Source organism: Podarcis bocagei, assembly GCF_964188305.1.
Source record: "Podarcis bocagei genome assembly, chromosome: 9".
Lineage (NCBI taxonomy): Eukaryota > Metazoa > Chordata > Lepidosauria > Squamata > Lacertidae > Podarcis > Podarcis bocagei.
Window position 1 is genome coordinate 40,277,705 of NC_138134.1, and position 26,381 is coordinate 40,304,085.

A 26,381-nucleotide genomic window follows, 5' to 3' on the forward strand; every position below is an offset into this window, starting at 1 on the left:
TGAAAAGGTATCATCTCTATGGCATAGCTAAAAGAACAGGGGAACAAGCTGTACCACAAAAGTCTGTTTGTATCTGTGGAGAGAAAGAAATTGCATGCCCTTGCCATGAAGTAGAATTGTATAAATTGCATATTTGAAAAGAGCAAGAGCAAGATAGTAGAACACCCTCATGGGTCCTGACACAATGGAGTAGGAAATTTGTGGTGCCTGGAACCTGGCTAGTTTTACCAAGGCCTGATAGTTATTGGTTTGTGCTAACATGGAAGTAGGCTTTTTAACTGGTAGCACCAGTGTCATGGTATGCCCTCCCTGAAATATGAGATGCCTCATCTGTATTGGCATTCCACCGGCTCTTGAAGACACACTTGTAGAGGCAAGCATTCTCTGAACTTGAACTTTTTGATCTGTTTTCATTGTTTGTTTTAACCATTTAAAATTGTTGTGCTTTTTAACAGACCTATTTTATAGTATATTTTAGATATTGGTGTTTTTATTATTTAATATAGTATATTTTAGATATTGGTGTTTTTATTATGTATGAATTTTATAAACGATTTTATGCTTGTAAACCACTTAGAAGACATTATGACATTTAAGTGGTATATAAATCAAATGATGGTGATAGTGATACAATCTAGTCTGCCCAGACGTGTGCATGTTATTCAAATGCCTATTTAAATGTCTGCAGTTTTTTTCAATCACAATTTGGAGAAAACAAAATATGAAACAGGAAGCTTGTGAATGTTCCTGCCCCTCATCTTTTTCTTTAAAAGGTAGATCCAATTTGAACTGGGGCTTTGGTAGTGGAGAAAGCAGGGGGTCTATCCTCCCTTTGCGCTGCAGCTCTGATTTTGATTTGCTGTTACTGTGGCTATGTAGGGGAAAACAAAAAATCTCTGACAAGAGAATAGAGGAATAAGAACTATTTGTAGGGCAGTGTGGTGATCACGCAGGGTCCCCGGACGTTTAACGGTCTGTTGAGAGACCTGTGCCACCATTGCGCTCGCTTCCCGGCTGCCACCAAACAGTTACTCTCTGGTAAAACACTGAGTCCAGTCAGTTGTTAAAAGTGAACAAAAAAAAAACAACAAGTTTATTTTACAAACATTAACAAGTTTATGGTTTCTCAGATAATATTCTTGTCAGTATCTTAACTTTAGTTTCTTTACTGGCCTATGCCTTCCTAATACCTTCTGACTGATTATCTCAACTATTTGACTGACTCCTCTTAACAAATTGTCTCACTCTCTCACACCAGACTAGCCCAACCCACAGACTTATCTTCTCTGTCTCTTCTAACTCCAGGTTGTCTTCTCAGCCATCCTAACTCTAACTCCTAACTCCTCCAAAAACCCTCTGTGCTTAAACCTTATACACAGTTAACTCTGCCCCCTGGGTTCCCATTGGTTAGTCATTTTACAATTAGTTAACCCTTTCCTTATGAACCCAGTATGATGTCACACACCTAGGAGGGCAAACGCCACAGGCAGTAAAAATGAAGAAATCCAATAGGTGATCCTTGGAGATACCCGTGTTTTCTGGGGAATGAATGGTTGCCAACCTCAGAAGTTCAAAATGGCAACTGCTGCTATTCTCAGTAATGAATCTACAAAATAATAATAATAATAATAATAATAATAATAATAATAATAATAATAATAAATTTTATTTATATCTCGCCCTCCCCAGCCGAAGCCGGGCTCAGGGCGGCTAACAACAATAAAGTAAATATATCAAGGGTGGTTTAAAAAACAACAACCCTGTAACAATATAAGTCACTCTAAATGACATTTAGTTAACCATGCAGGTGTTGGCTTCAAGAATCTGCAAAAAACCATGCGAAAATAATCAGTGAAAATGGCAAGGATTTCTATCCATGCAAAATGCATATCACATTAATTTGGGTCTTGGCTGATTCTGAGACAGCTTCTATTTTTCAGTGAAACTATAATCAACATAATTAAAAGCTATGCATCAGACCGTGATCATCTTCAAAGCCAGCATGGACTACTGCAGCCACGGCAGAGCCATATCCTGTCTTTTGCTTAATCTAATCAGTGACTACTCTCAGAATATTGGCAGTTTGTTAGGATGGGTACCTAAGTCAATCTGTTGCTCACCTGAATAAATGCTCTCATATTGTTAGACTTTCAATATATGCCATTCGCTTTTCCTGTGGTTGCTTAAGACAGCACATTTCCTTGTAACGCTGTCTTGCTTTTCATGCTTTTTTCTCCATCACCCTCCACCCCAGTATTTTCACATTAGGTCAGTGTACTGAATACTGATGAGATCATAGCTAGTCTGTCTCCAACCTTGACTTTATGTGCTGAATATCTGCCTTTTTTATTTTCTAGTTTCAGGGAAATTGCCTTGGGGCAAATCATGTATCTCAGTGTGCACAAAGAGTTCAATAGTTTAACTGGGAAGTCTGGTGTCCAAAATTCTAAACATTGGTGCTGGCATGTCTGTATTCAAAACAAAAGAAAATTAGGAGGGCTGGATTGGATGCGGTTTCTCCCTGATCTGGCCATTATGCACAGAAGGGAATGAGATTGTTGCTGACCTCTCTATTCATACCAAATACTCGCACCACTTCCAGTATTCTCAGGCAACCACTTCAAATGCAATCTGCCTATGCATGTGAAATCCAGCACATCTTAGCTCAGAACACTCAGGGTTCCTCAAGGTGGGACCTTAATATGCCAACCGGTTGTTGGGAACAGGTAGATAGATAGATATAATTTCACTGGAAAGGTTTGATGTGGATTAAATGAGGTTGGGTGAGAAATACAGGTTGGCATTTTGAAGTCAACAATGCTATATGGATACGGCAAGAAGCACGACTCCATAAGGAGCATCAATCTCACAATAAATACCAGTCCAGAAGCATTTGCAAGATTATCAGATCAATTACCTGATTTTCTCATTATATTTATAAGGTGAGTTGCAATTGAACTGCATTATCTTTTAGACTGAGGTGGCTAACCCCTGGCCCAAGAGCCTCAGTGAGTCCATCAAAACCCCACAGTAGCAAAAGAAAAAGAAAAAGCCGGGGTGGGGGAGAGTTATAGAAGACACAGTACCTTTCCACCCAACCCAGCACCATGATGAAGAAGCAAATTGTCTCTTCACAGGTCATCAGACTGATCTACATGGATCAGCTGAGAAGGAAGGCTTTGTGTCCTGTGTGTGGTGTGTGCATGAGACTGTGAGGTAGTCATGTCCACCACCGGCATGAAGTAATTAATGAATGCAACTACGGATGTGGAAGCAATTTGATTTAGTCCGCAATTATAAGCAAACCTACCTAACTCACACTTTCCAAAACAATATGTGAACTGAAATGTGTGTGTGGTAAAGAGTGCATAAAGTGCATATATTTGTGAAAACAACATGCAAACCTGCATGACGCAAGGGGAAAATGCTTTGCAAAAGAAAAAAGGTGTGCATTAGACAAAATTGCATAGAAGCACTGCATAATAGGAGCAAACCACATTGAAATGCTGGTGAATTTTCATGAGGCCTTTAAAAATTAGACTAAAATCTAATGTGGGAATGTGGAGAAATTGACACATCGGCTGATCACTAAATGCAGTCCTCTGGTTCCAAAAAAGGCACCCCTGGTTTAGAGATATACGTTTATTTTGTATTGATTGTGTCATACAGGTTGTCAGCCTGTACTTTGGGCTTCTATTCAGAGGGGAAAGTAGGGTACAAATCTTAAATGAAAAGAAAGGAAATGACCACGCAAATGATGGGCCTGTGCAGCTAGGCTGCATCCATTCAATGCCCTTTTCTATGTGTTGTGGGACAAGGGATTATTGGTTGGTTTTTCTTCTCTTTTTTATGATATATTTTGTGTTCTTTACGTTGTAATTTTACATTGTGAACTGCCCTGAGATCTATGAATATAGCGCAGTACACAAATGTAGTAAATAATAGAAATAATAAAATTCAAGGAAGAATCAGTAAACTGGATGCAGTCTTTACCATAGTTAAATAATACAGTACCCACTGAAATGAATAGGGTTTAGGTTAGTCCCATTTGTTGCAGTGGGTCTGCTCTAGGTATTGCTAAGTCTCCCTTCCATCTGTATTTAAGATTTTCCTGATTTAGTGTATTTGACCAACACAGCTATTCAGCCTGTATGCTGCTGTCGTGAAGCCAGTCTGCCACACACTTAAGGTCCTGTAGATTTGTTTTCTACCACCTTGAAAGTCAAAAAGGCATTCTGTCACTGGTTTCAATGACAAGATCAGCTCCTTACGCTGATCAGAGAGAATCCAAGGAATCCCCCTCCTGACCCTCAGCAATCCTCCTCCTCTTTGCATTCATGAGTTAAGCTCATTCTTTCCATGCCAGACATATCTGCAAATCAAGCAAAGCTGATAAACATTGCCTCTGGATTTCCCCCCCCCCTTTGGCACAAAATAAAAACTACACTCTCTGAATGTGAGTTGGAAAGATAACTAACAGGAAAATAAAGCCTGATTGCTAAGGCACCTTAGATCTGGCAGGATGTGCATAAGATTAAAAGAGAAATTAGCTGACAAGTATCTGCTCCACTCCATGCACAATCAAACATCAAACAGATCTGAAAAGTTATTAGAGCTATGCTTTGTGGAAAGAGTGTATAATATGCCACTTTAAAACATGCTTTCATTACTCAGTAGCTCATTTTGTGGCCTTGTGTCATTATAATATTCTCTCAGAATCCATATGCCAAACATTGGGAAGAACAGGAAAGCGGACTGATTGGGGACATTAGTGTTTGGGTTGTCTTTAAGAAGTTGCCCAAAATGGTTGCTGCAACTCCGCAACTGCTCCCTGCAATACCCAGTGGGAGGCACTTTGGCCCACTGTTCCATTCCGTTCTGCCTCCCACCTGATTTTCCAGGTTCCCCCCAACAGTCAGGATGCCATGACACCTGATTGCACTTATCCCTTCTCATTGGCTGTTTTGAGGTTCTTCGTCCAAGCAGAGTCCCCTCCCCCAGCCAAGTTACCTGCTGATGCCTTCCTCTTGTGTCTGGATGATGGGGCAATTACATTGTTCTCTTCAGAGCCCATGTCTTCTTCATACAGTGATCAGGGTGGCCAGAAGTTACTTATCCTGCACAACACAAACCCTTTTCTGAGTGGTCAGGCTCTTTGATAAAGTTGAGCCAGCTTGCTGTAAGGGCTTTACAGTTATTATGCAAAACACTAAATCTGCCAACTTATATTTGGAGTATAAAACTGAAGGAGAAAGATATAACATCAAATTGGGGGCAATTGCTTTATTAAAATTTGGCGGAGACCTAGCGTGGCAAGGTGGGACGCGCAGATGCACTTGCCTCATGGGTCACTATTTGGCCATCCCTGATTGCTATCATACTGCACATTTTGTAAAAAGCTCCCCATGTCTTTGTGGTATGCCACAAAGAAAGCAGTCTAGGCATACAATCGTTTCAATCCAAGTATAACACATGGCAAAACAAAACATTCCAGAATATGGATAATTGCATAGTTTGACCATATCAACTATCCATTTTAAAGCTGTTAATAAGCCCTAATGAACAAAAATCTTAATGACCTTACATTTCATCAAAAGACTTGGAAACATCTAAAAGGTCAAGTAGAAACATTTCCTCTTCGTTTTATTAGATTAAGGGCAAGCAAAGGAAATAGTAATCAAATTACAAGATGATTACAAAAACTGTAACTAGAGAAATCATGAATACCAAGTGGCATTTGTTACAAGGAGCCTTGATGTAGTCTCTTTATGAAGACAAATAAACATAAAGCAAGATTAGGTGACTAGTAACCCAGGGAAGTAATTTGCATCTGCTGAAATTGCTCTTTCATTTTACTATATATTTAGCTGTACTGTTCATTTATAAACTGATGAAATGTTATCCAAATAAAAGAATGTTCCTTCCACCAAAGCAGTGTTCTGGATAAATACCCAAGGATACTATAGCCCAGAATCATATCATGTGTCCTGTTTGCTACATTATGTAGACAAAATTACAGGTCTTGGAATTTCAGCTGGTTAAAAGATGTCTTAAGAATTTTCCCATGCCTTCTTGCAACTTAGGGAGTAGTCCTTGGAGCTGTTATATCAAGCCATCAGGCTAGTCACTCATCACTGGAGCACCATTGTCCTCTGCAGCCCCCACATCGACTCCCTTCCACTCCCGTTATCTGCATACATTGTGTCTGAGAAAAATCTATCAAACTGGATGAACTGTCTTCCCTGCTATTTATGTATCCAGAGGAAATTAAAAAGCGTTGCTCACTGCAATATATTCAAGATGGTCTGTATTCAAATAGGAAGGTTAAATACCATAAACTTTTGTAGTAATGACTAAAGCCCCTAATTTCAGTCACATAGGTCATATGACCATTATAATTCTGTGCCAGATTGCAGGCAACCAAAATGAGAATACCCCAGATTCAGGAGGAGCTTGTGTGGAGAGGGCAGTTTCCATGAGTGGGTGCTTACCCAGGCAAGGCTAGTGAAATTCAGTGATGCAGCTTGGTAATTTTAGACCAGGAGTGGAGAACCTCAGGGTCAGGGCCTGAATGCAGCCCTCCTGACCTTTCTGTGTAGCTCTTGAAACTCTTCCCAGGCCACAGATGGCTTTAGCCTGGCTTCAATAAGAACACAAGAACATAAGAAGAGCCTGTTGGGTCAAGTCAATGACTCATCTAGTCCAGCATCCTGTTTTCACAGTGGCTGACCAGATGCCTGTGGGAAGCCTGAAAGCTGGACCTGAGCACTCTGCCCACCTGCGATTCCAGAGGCATCCACAGTGAAGGCAGAACATAGTCATTGTGGGGCACTGCTCCATGGCCAGCCTCCCAGCATCAGATTGGTGCCATTGATCGAGATGGAATGGAGATGGGTCAGTGGCAAGGTTGGGAATCTGCAGGTTCACTGACAGGAGTGCTGAATTGCATTCCTTGGTAGCAGCGCAGTCCCAATCACACTGCAACCCTGCCCCAGCTCTGCACCATCTTGTAAGCAAGAGTGATACTGCTTTTAGGAAGGTGGTGGTATTGCTCTGCCCCATCACGCCAGCTGCTGCTGCTGCTTCTGGGCAGATGACTTCTCTTGCACAGGCTATGCTATATAGAGCATGAGAATACATATTTATTTATAGAACTGTACCTGAATTCAAGATGTCAAAAATGTAGGCTGAGCATGCAGAACAGGGTCAAGAGGTAGCAATATCTTAGTGCAGCAGTTCTGCAGAGGCAATAGTTTGAAAACATTTCCCAAAGATAACAAGTCTGGTTCTCTTGACAAAACACTTATAAACAGACAGGTTGTGTGATGGGCTGCCTAAAGTTTAGAAATCCCAGATGCATTCATTTCATTTATTAAGTGCTTCCCATATAACATCCTGAAGCAATTAACAATAAAAACATTGACAATGAAACACATAAAAAATTCAAAGCCAATGCAGCTACAATCTGCATTTAAAATGTTTGTTGGAGAATGAGATATTTTCAAATATACTAAGGCTGCAGTCTGACAACACTTTTTTCCCATTTCCCCAACATTTCCTTGTCTGACTTATTTCCACTTATTTGCTTTGCCGGTGAACAGCAGTTGCAGCCCTATGTGATGCCTCCTCTACCAGCTCGGGTGCACCACACTATATTGCTGCCGCGGAGGCTCACAGGTTCCCGCCAAACCCGGTTTCAAATTGGGCCAATCCTTGGTGACCTTGGCTGGGCATGGCTTGGCAAATGGACCTGAGTTAGGCAGGCTTCACTCAGGTCCGCCCACCAACTATATATCCCAGCCGACGCTGTGCTCTTCATCCAGTCCGCTGGGAGCGTCACCCACCCTTTCCCTCTCTACGTTAATATCTTGCTGCTTTAACCATTTTCCTTTTCTTATAGGAGGACTTTGCTTTGGTCTTATGATGGCTGCCAAATTCGGGGCTGGGAAGGTGTTATGGACTAAGCTTGGATCCTAGAACAATAGGCAACTAGTATCCTAGAATGCAACGACTGATTGGCTTGTAGGAAAAGACCAATCAGGCTATGGAAGGGAAGCAGAATCAGCCAATCAGACGGGACTCATTGTGTAAATAATGTATATAAAGGCCTGAGGTTTGGGGGGGGGGCAATTCAATCACTGTTTTACAAGCTGCAATAAAGAACATGAAATCACTACAGGGCTCCGAGTATATTTCAAAAGGAATTTTTGCCTTCCCCTTAACACTAGTCACAACTTCGCGGTTTAGACTTTGGTCAGAATCCTTTAGTCTTTCATCCAAAGAGTGTGGTGAAGTGGTGACACACCTACCCCTCTGTTCTCTGCGGCAGCAATAACAGGGTATCCCATTAGAGGAGTCTGGAGGGAAGTCTCTGTTGAAGGAGCCAGTTGCGTAGGCCATAGTGGGCCATAGAACTTCTCTCCACATTTCAGCAGTGGCGAGCTTCATGCTCCAGCACCGGGGGGCGGAGAGCAGGCAGTGGCGATTGGTATGAATACTCCTATAAAGTTTTCATACCAATCAACCACTGTTTTGTGACTGTAAGACCATTGCCCTTGGGGCAAGGCAAGGTTGCAAGCAAATGTTCATTGGCAAACAATATTATAATGTGTGTGCACGATATGGACTCCAAGTTGTTGACATACCATTCCTGTCTCATTAAGACAATGTAGTTAAAAGCACACTGGTTTTATGGCTTTAAAAAGGAAGGGGGGGTGTCCTTAGCAAAACAGTCTAAGAACACTGTCTCCAATCAGGAATGTGACTAATTAAGAATACCAGCTTTGTTTATCAGGAGAATCTCTTATCATATCTTAATTCTAATAGAGTTCAGGCTGCAAAATGGATCTAAGAAATTAATTATCCTTTATGCATCAGGAGGCAATGAAGAGCTAATAAGAATCTCTCTACTGTTCAGCTTGTTAAATCCAAGTTGTTCGTCCATATCATTTCAATTTGAACAGCTCTTCAAAGGTTATCTCTGGGTCTTTCCCCTTGTGTTTATCCATAACTTTCCAATATATCTTCAAAGGCTGAAGTACCACAAAGCCGCCAGATTTGGTTTTTATATATTTATTTTGTTCTGCTATTATAAACAGCTGGTCAATAAATAATTCAATTGGAACTATAAAACAAATTCTCAAATGTTTTTAAAAAATCAAAAATCCACCCAAACTTCTTTTCTTGCTTCTTTCTTTGATGGAGAATCCAACTGCCAAACCAAATTTTTAATTAAACGATGTTCTATTTCTAGAAGTGGTCATTGTAGATTTTATCTGCTGTGATATTACTTCTATTAGTTTTAATTATTTTTAGTCATCTCAGAGTCTTCATAGCAGGGGTGAAACCTGTGACCGTCTGGATGTTATGGACTGAAACTCTCAGCAACCCTGATGACTGTCTGGCCTATCTAGGACTGATGGAGATGGACTTCAACAGCTCCTGGAGGGTCACTAGTTCCCTATGCCTGCTTTATGGAAAGGCTCATCAAACAACCAGAATCTTTTGTGGAAAGTTCAAAGCAAGATAATATTTCAGAAACTGAATGCTAGTATCTGGTCAGCTCTGGTATTCACAGAATGGGAAATCTCTCTTAAGGGAAATCACAAAAAAACAGAAACAAAGGATGCCTAGGCCTACTTTCACAAATATTTATGTCAAAAAACATTTTGATCAACAAACAGCAATCTCTTCTCCAATTGTTGAATGTCTAGGTTTTCATTACCTTCAGTGTTTTTTTAATCTGAGCTAAGGCTATTATCTTCCCAATACACGTAATAAGCTAAATCTAAAGCTAAAGAGATTGAGTGTTAGCTTTGTTGACAATCCCTTAATCATTTTTTCCATGAGTTGGAATGAAGATGAATGTGCATGTCTATGCGATGGAGTGGGGGGAGGGAGGTTAGTATTTATTGCCTTGTCTCAGCACATATATTATAAGTTTTTCTGAACCTTTATCCCTTCTCCCCTTCATAACCTCCATTTATGAGGTTATTCACCTTAGTATTCACAACAGTGCAAAGAAGGTGGCTTATCCATCTTTTCCCTTTCTAATTAATCCCACTGTTCACTCTACACAACTAAGTTTTCCCTACAACAAGCTGTGTGCTGAAATGCAACATGACCCTGTCACAGGTATGCATTATTAAGAAAGCTTTGTTATTGTGTGAAAGCAACCAGCACCAATGGAGGTGAGCTTACTAACTACCTTGGAAGTGAGTGAGTGAGTGAGTGAGTGTGTGAGTAAGTAAGTAAGTAAATAGCTAGTTGATAAGTGCTAGGAAATGGAAGAAGTGGTGGTTAAATCTATATTAATAAGTTATGTCATGATTGTTTGATTTGTAAATAATAAGAGGGAGAGAGAGAGAGAGACTAAGGACTGCACACCTGCTTTCTTTGCTCACCAACCCCACCAACCACCAATCCTGTCTACTCATCAACCACCACCCACCCCACTTGTCAAAGTCACCCACCCCTATTTACACTTCACCACGGCCACCTCTCATTCCTCCTCTTACTCCTCACCAAAGTGACCCCTTCATCTTACTCCCCCCCCCAGCTCCCCGCTCCCCACCTGCCTGCCTGCCTCCATCTCTGTTGCCCAGGGCAACCCAAAGTGACTCACAACCAAACAGACAATAAACACCACATTAAAAGGAAAAGGAAAGAGAAATACATCAAAAACATCCCACCCATTTCTAAAAGGCTGATAGGTGGCTGAAAGCAGAGGAAATATTTTGCCTGCTGCACCTAAAGATGGCGCCTGGTGAGGCTGCCTGGGAAGAGCATTCCACAAACAGTGAACTGCTGCAGAAAAATACATTTCTTGTGATGCCACCCTCTGAACCTCTCGTGGAGGAGGCACACAAAGTTAGGTTTCAGATGATGACTGCAGGGTCTGGGTTGGTTCCTACTGGGAGATGCAGTCCTCCAGGTATTGTGGTCCTGAGCCATTGAAGGTTGTGCTTACGAGGTCACCTTGAGAGTGCAAAAATATAGAAACAGAGGTGTACGTAGCTTTGACCCAAAACATTTTGGCGTGAAGCAGCAACTGGGTTACATAAAGTGATGGGGAAATGTATTTTGTTAATTGAGCCTGTGGAACTGGTGTTTCCCCAAACCTGCTGGAGATTTTTGGGATCGTACAACCAGCCATGGTCTGAGTAAAGGGGACTGTACCTTGAAGGACTGTTTGGCTGCACTTGATCTAGATGCAAGTTCATACCAAGTTTTCCCCTTCCCGTCTTTTCTGAGCAGCATTTAAAATGAAGCAATAATGGGCATTATAGTAGCCATTTATCTGTCAAATAAAGAGCAAGTATAGTAGTTATGATCCTCAGGCAAGGCTGATGGTGCAATTCATTCTTATCTGACTTCTAAAGAATTGCCATCAAAATCTTTACTGGTATTATAAAACTGAATTTTTGAAAAGAAGTTAGGATTTCTTTTAAAGATCTCAAAAGACAAAGCTGCCATTTCTCAAATGCAAGCCTGTTTTTTCTTTTTCTTTTAGAGTTGCCTAAAGAAACCAACTTGTTATTGACCCAAAGCATGGACTGCTAGAAGCCATAAGCAAAGGGCTAACCATTTGTCCACATAGCTCCTGTCTCTAGATACAGACTAGCATGCATGAACTATTTATTGAAGGACTAGCGTAAATCCCAGTAGAGTTTTGGAGGAACCATATGTCTAGGGTAAGTGGTTTGCTGATTGCATCTGAACCACAGGAAGCACATCTAACCAGTAAGGCATGTGTTCCTATAAAGTATTCAAGAGATTAGCACTTCAGGCTAGGAGTACATGACAAAACGCCTACTCGGAACAATGTGAGAAGAACTGTGCACACATTAGAAAATGGTGTGGTAGCAGCTTCCCTGAGGCAGCTTTCCACACTGGTCTGGTAAGACAGTAATGGAGAAACCACATGGGATGGATAGAATCACATTCTAAGAGTTAACTAAACCTTAGCTATCATAGCCATTATTGGACAGATTCAATCCAATCATCAAAGAAAAATGGTTCTGTTTGTGTCTGGAGCTCTTCAACATCCAAGAAGTAATGTATAAAATAATACATATTATGTCATATTTACATTAATTCTATATTGTATGTATGATTGCAGAGTTGCATACAAGGGCACAGCTCTATATAACAAAAAGTGCTGAAAGGTGTGCACGGCTTTAACAAAAATACATTAATGATGAGAATATATTTACAATAAAGTGGAAAAATATAATTACAATTGCGAAGTGTACTTTTCAGCAAGGCTGGCAGCACTGTCCTAAATATTTCTGCTAATGCATTCTTGCGGTTGGTTTAATGTAATTTGCTGATACAGGTTTTTGTGCCCTCCTAATACATACCCTACCCAAATATAAGTGCTGGTGGTTGGGCAGGGCAGGCAGGGCAGAGAGAGAGAGAAAAAGAACTGATACATTCTCTTGTAGTATTTGTCACCTGCCTGTGAATCAGCAAAGAAATATTCATGGTGTAAAATAGTAAGGATTGTTTCTCTTCCTCACTCCATCCCCTCCGAGGCATCACCTGAATTCTGAAGAGGGAGCACTAAACAAATTTAGAACCTTAAATTAAAACCATGCTCAGTAAACTCTAGGAGCAGCCAGACATTAATTTTGTCTTGGAGGAGGGGGGAAACAGTTCTCACTTGAAATACAAGAAATACAAGACATTTCATTATTAGAAGCTGTCTGCAACCCTTGTGCCACTTGGCTTAACTATCATTTAATTAATTTAACATTACGAGGAAAAACCCAACCTAGAGGACAGTCAAAGAACATGAAGCTGTAAGGGAAATAAATAGAAGTATGTTTTATTTATTTCCATCCCTCCCTAACCACTGACCCACCCACCCAAGAAATTTGTCAAATACAGTGGTACCTCGGATTAAGTACTTAATTCGTTCCGGAGGTCCGTACTTAACATGAAACTGTTCTTAACCTGAAGCACCACTTTAGCTAATGGGGCCTCCTGCTGTTGCCACGCCGCCGGAGCCCGATTTCTGTTCTCATCCTGAAGCAAAGTTCTTAACCTGAAGCACTATTTCTGGCTTAGTGGAGTCTGTAACCTGAAGTGTATGTAACCTGAGGTACCACTGTACAGCTTATTTTAGTCAATACATCTGCACTAATTAAGAGCATCTGGAAGCAAGAGGAAAGGCCTCTTCTGCTGTAGTGCCACTTGGTAGATGTGTCTCTGCTTCCAGGGCACAGAAGGAGTGAAGGAAAGATTATTTTAAATTATTTCATTGATTTCAAAGATTGGTATGAGGTACCTCAAAGCAATCTAGAGCCTATACATAACCAGAATGTAATTCAAAACAGGACAATTCTTCAGAATATGGGATATGTCCATTTGTAATCACAACTTTATGAAGAACAACTTTTCTTCTGTCCTACATGTATAAATGAAACATAAAATGGACTCTACTTATCATCTAGGTTTGTAGCTCCATAAAAAGACATATCTTCCAACTGTTGAAAACCACTATCTTGAAGCTACAACAATAGGAATTTGAATTTGAACTATGTCAGCAGTGTTGTGCCCCATTTTAGAAGCTATCTTGAGCCTCAAACTTTATTTAACAGTAGCTGGGATTATTTTTGTTTCTGCATGAAAACTGATGGGTGCACACAAGCAACATGTATTTGCACGATCAGCCATTATGTCAGAGAGCATGGTTTACTGCTGCACCTGAAGTAAACAACATAGGTGATAAAATATCCCTGCCTTTATAAAGACCTGAGGAATGAGATTATCACCCCTCTTTTATTGTCCATTCCGGGTCGCCCACAGTGTCTTTCCTCCTGGCAGATCAAGAGGAACAGATGACAGCAAAAGTTGCAAGGTTTCTAGCTGGGGCAACCAGAATAAGGTCCACTATTTGGCTGCTGATTCAGGACCCTAAACAGTGTTTTATAATTGACTTTTTATTTTGTTTTGTGTATATCACAATGTTCTTTTGTTGCTATGGCTGATGGCAGACGCAAATAAAGTTTCATTCATTCATTCATTCATTCATATCCCTGCCATGTGTTCCTCTACAAAAGTAGAATATATCTGAATCTGCCCCATCTAGGCTACACACACTCACCTGGGAGCAGATTCTGGTGAAGTCAGTGGATCTTACTTATGAGTAGACAGGTACTAGATTGCACTGTTAATGAGATTAATGAAATTGGATTAGCAACTAAAATCTTGATCCATTTCATGCCATACCTATTTTACTTAAAACCTGACAGATGATCACACTCTAAATTTCTGAAAGCTTTTTCCACATAAAGGAATAATAGCTTAAATGCCTTTTTAAAAAACTTTCTTTTTATGTGAATTATGACCAAGAGGTTTTGTATGTACAGTGATAATTTATGATTCTAATAAAGCTTGCCTGATCTTCTGGAAATATATTCATCATTAATTACATTCAGCTATGCCCTGTTTCAGAATATCAATTATTTTTGCATCTTCCCATGTTTTTTTTTGGGGGGGGGATATGCTTTTGCATTGTTTATTCAGTGCAGTTAAGCAGAGATGTGATAATACATTTAGGAATACTTTTTAAAAATTGAGCAGAACACCCACAGGCTTACTTTCTCCCCAAATGCTACAATGATTTAGCAATTCTTCTGTTGTGATTGGATCTGGCAAATTTTCAGTGTCCTCTGTAGTTAGAGGTGGGCATTCAAATTAATTTTCTCTCAGAAATATTTATTTCCTTCTTTGTGTAGGTTCTCTAAAGTATAGTTATACATACTTAGAGGCCGTAACACAGTAAGTATCTTATTTCCCTCCTTCAGCCCAATTATTGTGTGTGTGTTTTAGCAATGATACTAAAAGCCTACCTAGTTTATTGTCTCTCTCAAACGTTCATTGTTTTAAGACAAATGTAGGTAATTTGGAGTCCCATCAGTCCCAACCAGCATAGTCAATGGTTAGGAATGATGGGCACTGTAGTCCAAAAACTTCTGAAGAGTATCCCACTGGATACTCCTGTTTCAAAAAATGTAAACTCTCCCCATCTGTTTCCATCTGAGTACAATTAATTAAGTCCAATTATTTCCTTACAGCCTTAAATGTTTTATATATATTTTCACTGAGCATGCTTCTTCATGCTCTAGCTCCAGCTGGTAAATTTGTGTAGGGAGATCATTTATATTCCACCAGCAGCAGCAGCCATTCAGGCTTTTTTTAAATTTTGGTTTAACATGATTCTAGTTGAAACATAATGTCTCCTTTATGAGGCCTCCCATATCATAACATTGTCTGTGTTGGGGGAATAATTAATTTGAAGTGTTTTAATATGTGTTTTAATATGTAATATGTACACAACTTCTTAGTTTCATAAAAGTACATTGTCCCTAACCCTAGCAGGTTTCTCCCTGCCAAGTGGTCATTCCAGATTTTCTTCACCAAATGTGTTAAACATAGTGAGGTAAAAAAAAGGTTTCTTCTTGGCTATAGAAGAGCATTTAACATGAGATCTGGTTGAGTTCTGGTTCATGGTGCTGCAGTAAAAAAAAAACAAAAATAAGGCTGAGAAGGAGCAAAGCAGCTCTAAGCTCCTCTCCAAGAGGCATAATATGGGAGTTGTGTGGACCACCATGTATCAATAAAATGTTTCTGTTATAATTGTTTTCATAAAAAACCCCTGTACTTAACGAGCACATCTTCAACTTTCTAACTTAGTTGATTCTTCACTGTTAAATGATCCATGCTATCCGGCAGTCAGAGGGCATGGCATAGTTGATGCAACATCTAAAAGATCAGGAAAAGCAGTACAGTGGTACCTCAGGTTACATATGCTTCAGGTTACATACGCTTCAGGTTACACACTCCGCTAACCCAGAAATAGTGCTTCAGGTTAAGAACTTTGCTTCAGGATGAGAACAGAAATCATGCTCCGGTGGCGCAGCGGCAGCCGGAGGCCCCATTAGTTAAAGTGGTGCTTCAGGTTAATAACAGTTTCAGGTTAAGAGCGGACCTCCGGAACGAATTAAGTACTTAACCCGAGGTACAACTGTATCAGTTATTCCATCAGTCGAAGAAAGCCATGTGCCACATTAGCCACTGCGACAGAGAAAATCTCTTTGTCCTTCATCTCTGTCTAGGATGAAAGGGATGGGGGGCATCTAATCATTCAGTGAAAGGTGAGCTGTTTAAGGGGGCAATTTAAATAAAGGAGAGGCTGAGATAGTGCAGAAAGGAACTGAGCAGGAATGCAGTCTATTCTGTATTGTGGGTTTTTGAGGTGATATTTATTTAGACTTTTCACAGGCACCATAAGTGGTATAAGTGGGCACAAGCACCCACAGGTGTCATGTTGGTGATTCCTGCCATAGTAGACGTGCACCCATAAGACATTTTTACACACGCAGCAATAAATTCCACTCCCTAAGCCATGTAACTACAAAACCTACATTGGCTAGAATGCTGCTTCAAATTATGCATGCCTCCTTTCCATGTTTTAACCTCTGCTATCAATAATCACAATAGCACTGGAGAGGCTAAACAGTAATTTAAACTTCTTGTCTGGAAACACCCATTCGTGCAGAATTTCCCTTCATGCTGCTTTAAAAACCCAAAATATGATGACTTAGAGCTCTGTGTGGGGAGTATAAACATATTCCAGTCTCCCAAAGAATATGTGAAAAATATGTTTTCCTATTGACCTCAAAAAATGAAACACCTTAAAAGCCCTGCTGTGATATTAAAACACACACACACTGAGGCAGCTAAAATGTCTTCTCAATAAGTGAAACAGGTTTCCAGTTCACCTGTATGCTGCCATTGGTATGTATTACACACTTCCACCAAATTTTAGTCTTGCAGGTAAATAGGTTGGGTAGAGCTGGAAGCAGAGCAATGCAGACAACTGCAGAAAATTTTAAATATAAATGCTTTCAGGTGATTTGAAGTCAGGTCACTAATTGCATTCATTCTGTAGACAATAGAAGTGTGGGGTGGAAGCTGAGAAGGCAATGAGAGGAATCAAAGTATATTTAACAGAGTGCCTGGAGAATTGACAGAGTAAAGGGAAGTCAGCATTTATGCTAGGTGTGTGCAATGACTACAACATTCCTCCAGTATCTGTAGCATTTGGGAGCAGTCCAATCTGTTTCAGATCTATATTGTGTTGCTACAGTTCAATTTGTTATTCAGGTCTGAATCTGATCTGTTAAATCCAGAGCTCCATTCTGCCCCATTAACTATACAGTGGTACCTCAGGTTACATACGCTTCAGGTTACATACGCTTCAGGTTAAAGACTCCACTAACCCAGAAATAGTGCTTCAGGTTAAGAACTTTGCTTCAGGATGGGAACAGAAATTGTGCTCTGGCGGCACAGCGGCAGCAGGAGGCCCCATTAGCTAAAGTGGTGCTTCAGGTTAAGAACAGTTTCAGGTTAAGTATGGACCTCCGGAACGAATTAAGTACTTAACCCAAGGTACCACTGTAATGAGCAAACTAAAAAAGTGGCTATACCTTTTTTTCCTTTCTGTCTAAGTAGTTGAAATTTTCAAAGGGGGCCTTCCAGAGTGGATTAAGCCCCTCAGTTTTTCTTGCAGAGACTTGCGGTGTGTGTTTGGTGTGTGTGTGTGTGTGTGTGTGTGAAGTCTGAAACTTTTTTGCCAGAATTGGCTTCAAATTGCAGGCATGGGCACTTCTTAGGGGACGAGGCCTGGCATGTTTCAGAAAGATGGGTGCAGAGGTTCTTCCAGAAGGACAGTCTTTACTGCTTAGGAAGGTTTGCCATATTTAAAAAAGTAAAAACCTGGACACCCCGAAAGTTGTTTAGCTTTTTAAAGGAAAATGCAAAAAAGAAAGAAAGAAAGAAAGAAAGAAAGAAAGAAAGAAAGAAAGAAAGAAAGAAAGAAAGAAAGAGTGAAAAGGAGACAAAGAGGACCCGGAGTTAAATATGCTCCTTTACATGTATAGCCACCCCATAGTCTAATTCTATTCATTACACTCTACTGTCATGGCCTGAACTTGGAGAATGATGATCCACATAGAATCATGGAATTGTAGAGCTGGAAGAGACCCTGAGGATTGTCCAGCCCAACCCCCTGCAATGCAGGAATATTCAGCCGCCCCATAAGGGGATTGAACCTGCCACCTTGGTGTTATCAGCACCGTGCTCTCACCAGCTGAGCTATCCAGAAGCTGATAAGTGTGAAGAACAACTCTATTTAATTCAACATCCCTCGCCCAAATCACTTTGACTGGAGTGGCCTCAGAAAATATGAGTAAAAGCCTGACTTGTCTGTCAAAATGAAAGGCGCTCACACCCACGCTCCCATCTACTCTACCTCTTAGAAAATAAAATGTGGGAATGACGTGTGTTTAACTTTTTTGGGGGGGAACAAGGCCAGAGTGCCTTGGAAGCATAGGGGGATACGTGATCCACCTAGGCATGCCTTGTTAATAGTATGATTTGAGGTAGGGATGTGAAATCATTACTTGAATCATTCATTTCACCTCTTTATTCAGAGTACAAACAGAGCTGATGCACACCCCTAATATGTACTTCATTCAACCTTGCTCTTCACAGTAGAAAACCTCCGACATGTATCCAGCACCTGCCACCACAGATTTAAGTGTGTCAGGGAGCCACATATGTATATGTGGTTGTGGACAGTGTCTGCACTGCTTCAAGAACTGGCAAGTATTCACAGGTGTGATGTAAAATCCAGTGGCTTTTGTTGAAGGCATGTTTTGATCCTAATAGAAGTATGCTTCGCTCAATGAACAAAACTCCCCCCCTCCTGATTCCAGCACAAAGTGTCCCATTAACTAAAAAGTACATTTTAAATGTAGAAAGGGAAGTAAAAGACTTTAAATTTTGCTTCGTTCAATGAAGGGAAAGGTTTCTTTTATCCCTTTGATGAATATGCCTTGCAGGGGATGGCTGCCAGCAGATATCTGAGAAATTCTAGCTTGTTTGTTGGTTTACTGTCAGGGATTTTATTTTATTTTTCATTTTCACTGTGCCCTTGTATCTCCAAATAATAACTATGCATCTTTGCTGTTGATGAAATGTACACCCTGTCTTCCCAGGAGATCACAGTTATATAACTGCATTTTGCTCTCAATGATGTTTTACTACAGGATGTGTGTAGATGTCAGGGCAAATTGTGATCCAACCCTGCAATGGAAAAAGCAAGCGTGAATTGACTAACAATGGACCAAGTAAAGCTGTAGGCACCCTTTACAGAATGGAAGATTCTCCTCATGAACAATCTTTTGCACGGTGCTTCTTCCACACTGGGAACAACCACACTTTGATCACAAAACAAGTTGTTCAGTTTGGCGTGTATTTTCCCCACCCAAAGCTCACACCATTTCCACAGAGGTGGATAGGAATGGGGGAGAAACTCATTCAGTGTGGAGTTTACTTCAAACCTACAAAATTCATGCTTCATTAACCACCATGCAAACCAAACCAGAGCACTCATTTGAAATTGAAGTTCTTCTAATTTTGTGATCTAATTTTTATTTTTTTTTTTTTTATTTTTTTTAAAATAATTTTTTATTGCGTTTCTTTTCATAGGTTAACAAATTTGTTTACATGACAACATGCAAGAAACATTTTTTATATATATATATATGAAGAAAAATAAGAAAAAAAGAAATATTAAGCAACTTTCCTTAACGTCCTTCAACAATTCACTTTTGGACTTCCTCACATCCTCTCGGCATTGCATTCATTGTTCTAACCAGTTCAGCAATTTGTTATCTTGTTTCCCATCTTATTATACCTTTAAATATATTATGTTACCAATTTCAAAAAATTTGTATTTTAGTTTTAAGACTCTTAATAAACATAATATTTTGTTTCAAATATGTCTCGTTTTTTTCCGTCAATGCTTACTTTATCATTTGCTTAAAATAAATTGCAGAAGCATAACGTTTCTTAATCGTGCACTATCTTAACATTCAAACAACTTATAATGTTTTTGCAAATAGTCCTTAAATTTTTTCCAGTCCTCCTCCATTGTTTCTTCGCTCAGATCTCGGATTCTGCCAGTCATTTCTGCCAACTCCATGTAGTCCATCAGCTGCGTCTGCCAGTCCTCCAGTGTGGGTAAATCTGGTGTCTTCCAGAACTTTGCAATAAGGATCCTTGCTGCTAATTTTTAGGTCGTCAGTTAAAAAACACATACAAAAATGATTTCTACTGAGGAGAAATTGGATACAAACTAGGCAAAATTGTGTGTATATTAAGAGGAACACACATGAAAATGCTACAAATTCTCATGTGAACTTTTCCCCCTAAATCAGACATGTATGCAGAAGTTGGGCAAACTTAAGATGGGGGCGGGGGGAGGGAGAAACTGTGAAAAGCTATGACTGGCAAGATTCATTCATCACTAAGTGTAGATAGCCCATTTTGCAGTTGTTCTGTGAGATTTAAGTGAGTTATGGCCACTGCCAATCACTCTTGGTATCTTCTTCACATGGTCCCTCTTGCTTCTCTAGAAAGCAACTCTAACCCATTTCCAAGTAGGAAAAGGTATAGGCCTTATATCAGTTTCTTTTCTCTCTCCCCTCCCCCCTCCCCTTAATTGTAGTGAATAGAAAATCATGATCAGGAGTTCAGCAAGTAGAGAGGGAAGTTTTTTATCCTTTCACCCCCCAGGCCCATTGAAAATCACCACCTCAACATTTGGTATTAGAGAAGTTGGCTACAGATTGTTATCTGAATCCCAGAAGTCTAGAAGAATTGCTATTTCAGTTACAGCTTACACCAGTAGAGCAATGATGGATGCTACTAAATCATCCATACCTGGAAGCATTACTTTGCATATTGGGGACCCTTTCTGTACAATTATGCCATCACATTTTCAACTACATTAGAGTAGGAAATCATAAATGACATATATTGCAAAAGATGAATGGCAGCCTGGATTTCAGCGCAGAAAACATTACCAAGCTATATAGAAGTTCAATCAATAGTCTGAAATTGATTAAGAAAAATATTTAGGACCTAACAATAGCAAGACAAAACAAAAAGTATGATCTAAAATATGATCAAAAATAAAAAGGACAAGTACAAATATTCCATATTTTTCCAAAAAATAATAATAATTATAAATGGAAAATGAAAGACGAAGAAGAAAATAGAAACTCAAAGCAGAATTAGCAAGAGGCGAAGGGAAAGTGATCTTCATGTGGAGAAGGTTGGGACAGCTCCAGACCTTGTGAGGAAGACCTATAAATGCTAATCCTTGAGACACTACCCAAAGTATAACTGTGAACATCATGCGGTTGTAACCTGAGACAATAAATCAGACCTAACAGAGAGGGAATTGTTTTATAGACCAGCTGTCTCACCATGACTTCAAAAGATGAGAGTAATGAGCCAGCATATGAAATGCTTGTGAGAGCACCCATAAACTATGATGAGTGGTTTATGCCTTGATCCCTGAATTCTCTTCCCTAAAGGCCAGCTCACATGACCTTTCAGTCTATGGAGTGAATGCAAGTACTTTCAAATCAACTTGGAAGTGGAAGAGACATGGTAAAAGTGCAAAGGCATTATCTAGGAAGTCCTCAGTTCAAATTTTACCATAGCTATGAACTCCTTAGGTGACCTTAGGCAAGATTCTATCTCTAAACCTCAGGCCCAAACTTAAGAACAGGGATTTTAAGTTTGACTTACCTTAAAAGATTATTGTAAGGTAGGGTTGCCGTATTTCAAAAAGTAAAACGCTAGGACACCCCAAGCAGAGTTTTTTCCTTATTTATTATATCTATATCATCCAGATCTACAGTATATATGGCTTCTTTTCTGAGCTGGCAGGAGTCAATCATCCAACTACAGCTATTAGGGCTAGGGGCTGAGCATAGTAAGCGTACCCAGTCTAGATCAATCATACTCCTAAGAGGCTTCAGGAGTCTTCCCTCAATATCTCAGTGTTGTAGTTGGGGCTCACCTTGTCATTGTCAGCTGTTCATTTACTGTCTATAAATGAAGGTCAAAAGACCACTGTGACCTTGGCTGGCTGTTAGGTCCTCCTAGATTGCATTCAATGTAGTGCTACAGCTAAGCTGAAGATTTTTCTCCTGCTGTGCACCCCCTAAATCTGCATAGGGCAGTAGTGGCCAAACTTGGCCCTCCAGCTGTTTCTGGGCTGCAAATCCCATCATCCCAAGCTAACAGGACCAGTGGTCAGGGATGGTGTGAACTGTAGTCCCAAAACAGCTAGAGGGCCAAGTTTGGCCATCACTGGCATTGGGGAAGGAGAGATGTCCAGTTGTATGTGCAACTGTTTTGTTGAATACCACCTCCTGGATTGTCTCTATTGAGGTCTAGCTCAGTGTCCCTCATTGGCCCTAACTCTCTGTCTGGGTCTTCACATTGTCAGCTACCATTGTTGGAATCAAGGGTCATAGTTCATGTCGGGATAAATATAGAAGAAATCACAAATTGGAGTTGGCCATTTCCTTTCCTGTTGAAGAGCTATTTTCTTGAAATCTTGTGGAATTTATATAATTGGCATTAATTTATTCATTGGATTTATGTTTTCTTCCTACCTAATTAATATATTCCATATGATGGTAGCAGAAACTCCAGTCACAGGATGAAGTGAATTATGTTTCCTTGACCAAATCATACTTCGTTTATACTTTCATGAGTGATGCTTACTTTAGCAATGCCCACATACCGGGGATTAAAGGAATTAAATGAGATTCTCTTCTGATTAGACATGTCTTGCAGAGTGGCCACTTACACATCATCGAAAAAGAGGAACATCAGAGGGCACAAAATTGCAGAACATTTGCATATACTATTTTTAATCTATAGAAATAATTATTCAAATCATTTTGCCTGGAAAACAAAGGAAGGGTCACTGGTTGAACTGTACTGATCGCCTGCCGTTTGACATTGTTATTCAGAGGAATTTTAAAAGTAAGTAAATACTTGGGAAATGTTCTTTATCTTCTTGAATATATCTGAGAGTGGTCTTTAGACCCCAGATCTCTCGTCTCCTCTCCAGATATGAAACGGCAGCCCTGGTTGGTTTGGGCTTCAGCTGTGCAGTCTATTGGTGACAACAGCACAGCATGGGATCTTTGAGGAGGTTTACCTCTTATCAGGATGGAGGTAAACATACTTTGGAGTGTTGTCTCCATCATACCCTGCTTTTGAGTTAAGCACATTTGAATAGCCAGTGCCGTACAGAGAGTTCTGATATGCTTAGTCCTGAGGTTCATTAAAGTCAAACAGCATGTATTTATTGCAGGGGTACTTTAATTCCATTCCTGTCTGTTGCCTTGTGTTACAGGAATTGCCTTATCTTCTGCGCAAAGGAAGCATTTCACTGCCGTGACTCAGCAAGATTCCAAGAGCAAATAAATTTTGTGACGACTTCAAGCCAGCAAAAAGTGTGTTTGCAAGATGGAAGGGGGAAACAAGAAAGTGACAGAACCTATCACTCCATTCCCTCAGTGTATGTGCATGTGCATCCCTGAAAAAGATGCTGTAGCCACAGTAAGATCAAAATTTCAAAGTGTTGATCTAGTGAATAAACACTTATCCATCTATGATAGCTGCCTATGTGGTGTTACTCTCATTTCTATTAAAGGCAGTAAATGTGTGTTATAATTTACACACTATTATCCAACAAGTAAATTACTGTCCTCAAGGAGGCTCCTGGATAATGGATCAGAGGATCTGTGTAGTAACAAAATTTAATCTGTTTAATACCAAACTGTAGAAACAAATTGGAATAGGCGTACCTTGGAAAGATACACTACTTTGTACCTCCTAAACATTTACACCAAGGGCTGTTTAGATTATGTCTGAGCAGAAAAAAGAAGGAATGTATTTGCAACAAGATGAAACCTAGCCAAGCCAGCTTCCTTCTTTTGCTGCAGAGGTCAAGCTAGACATTAACTTCAGAGAGCCATGACCAGATCTCCCTTGGTTTATTTAAAACTTAAAACAACCAGGGAAAGAGGAATCAAACTGGTGTTGATGTGTTGGGGGAGGGAGGGTTAACTTTTCTGTCCCACGCCATTTTCTTGATCTAAATTGCCCTCCTCTCAAAACTGTTGTTTACCTCAGATGGAAAATATAAAAGTTGCCTGCTTTGTATGATAACTAGCATATCAAATGTTTTTAACAAATATTCTTTTTAGTTTAACAGAACAATTGTCTTAAAAATCTTCACTTCTGAATCACCCAGTCTTCCTTTCATCTGGAAATCTTAATTTGTGATTCACTTTTCTGGAAAATGACCAAATGGAGGGAAAGGATGCAGACCTCTTTATCTATATGAAAGAAAATGATGTTAACTCAACTACTAAATACTGAATTGTAAAAAGTGTAGATTTGTAGAGTAAAAGTGAAATTCCCCCATACAGTCAGACCACATTTGTGTTGAATGGCACCTTTAAAATAAGATATACTCTTATCCTAGCCAAACAGGTTCAATGATTTGCAAATTACTATTGTATTCCAGACCCCATCTAATTAATTGAAACTTAAAGTCATCACATCCTTTTAAAGGATGCCATTTTTCTGGCATTAAAACAGCTGTCATCTTGTCATGGTTAGGAACATTTTTTTTCCTAATGGTCAACTTGTCATAGTTAATTAGTTTTTAGACATATGAGCAGTCATAAACCAATGTGACTTTGAAAACCCTGTTTCTAAATAGCTATAACATCAAACACTACAGGAGGAAAGAAGACATGTGATTGAGTCTTTTGTAGAGTCCTGATGTTTTATGGTAGTGATAGCCCGCTACAGCTACTCAAACATGACTCCAATAGAGCAAATAGGTCATTCTGTTTGGGATCAGGAATGGTCTTGTTTTCCTTCTGCTTTTTACATCCTTCCTACAGAGCACCACCAATTATTTCAACCAAAAACAGGAGTTTGTTTGTACCTTGAATCATCCCATACTATTTCCTGCACATAACATGATTTGTTTTGTTCTTTTTCAAGGTTTGATTGAGCCTGTGTGCACACCATACATTTAAAACACTTGGCTCCCTGCAAAGAATCCTGGGAAGCTCTCAACGAGCTACAACTCCTAGCACCCTTAACAAACTACAGAGTGGTATCCAGTGAAGTTTTATTCATATTACATCATTGAAATTAATGGACCTAACTTAGTCATGTTCCTTCATTTCAATGGGTCTATGCTGAGTAAAAAAAAATAGCTGTCTACCACACAGTTTTCAAGATTGTTTTGGGGAAGTCATGTGCTTTAAATTTATTATGTGTACACAGCATGACTGGTGGTGGTCCAGAAGATATTTCCTCCCCAGTTCAGATTGGCTAGAAGAGATTCTGGAAGGTTTTGTTGTGTATTGGTTGTTGCTGCTTTGTTCACTTGCTGAGTCATTTTGTAACTCACAACCTATAGCAGTCCCTGGTGCAGCATCTTTTTGCCTGTGAGTCACTGAGTTGCTTAGATGATAGGATAAGTGAATATATGCTGCAGCCTTTGGGTCGATAGTGTTCAATCAGCGTCCTTTGGGCTTGTGCTCTGTCCAGCACTACAGCTCTATGTCTTGCCTTCATTGCCTACCACATCCCTGTTCCAAAAAGGATGGCAAGAACCCCTCAGACTATGATCCATCTCAAAAGAAAGAGATTTTAAGCTGGGTGGTTGGGCAAACCATTCTATTCCACAACAAAGAGGACTGTCAATAATACTCAGGAGCAAGATTCCAGCCAGGGCAGCTAACTCAGCAATGCATCTGCTGCTTGGGAGGCCTCCAGCCTCCCTCTTGAAACAGAGTAGGCTGACCCATCTGCTGAACCAGTTGATCTGCCAGATGAGGAGAGCTCCAGCTGAAGCAGAAGACTGGAGCCCTCCTGGACAGCAGATCTGCTTAAGATTGAATGTCTCTTCACGCACCACCATTGCAGGGATAGCGCGTTCATATTTTAAAGGGAGACTAACGAGTCTTCACACATTCAAAATTGGTGCACTGAACACATGTGAAAAGTCAGGATCACAATGGAGGGCCATTGACAAAACATACATACTTTCATCTGAAGATAGGAAGTGTCCTTACAGGAGTACCGTTTTCACAGTTCCCCACTTTATGCACTGAGCCCACAGGTACACACACAGTTTGTACACATGGAGGGTCATTTCTTACCTTCAACGAAACGCATGTAGGTTGTGGGCAGGACTTTCAATCACAATTCAGTTCCCATACATACACATTCAATGTCCCTATCTACATTAAGAGTGGTGTATGGGGTGTAGTATATCGGGGGGGGGGGACATGTCATGCTCTTTCTGTCCACCTTTGGTCCCCCCCCTGTACTTAGCAATCACCTGTGGCTCCTAGAAGCTGTCAGCATGAGACAGCAGCCACACCCTGGGAAACAGCTTCGAC

General features: G+C 40.1%; 1 long non-coding RNA gene across 1 annotated transcript; it reads left to right on the top strand.

Moving 5' to 3' along the window:
* Positions 1-22,847: 22,847 nt before the first annotated feature.
* On the top strand, positions 22,848-23,566 carry LOC308594945. The gene is made up of 2 exons (XR_014011700.1): positions 22,848-22,926; positions 23,303-23,566. It is a non-coding gene; the product is annotated as an uncharacterized lncRNA (long non-coding RNA).
* The last annotated feature ends 2,815 nt before the right edge of the window (positions 23,567-26,381 follow it).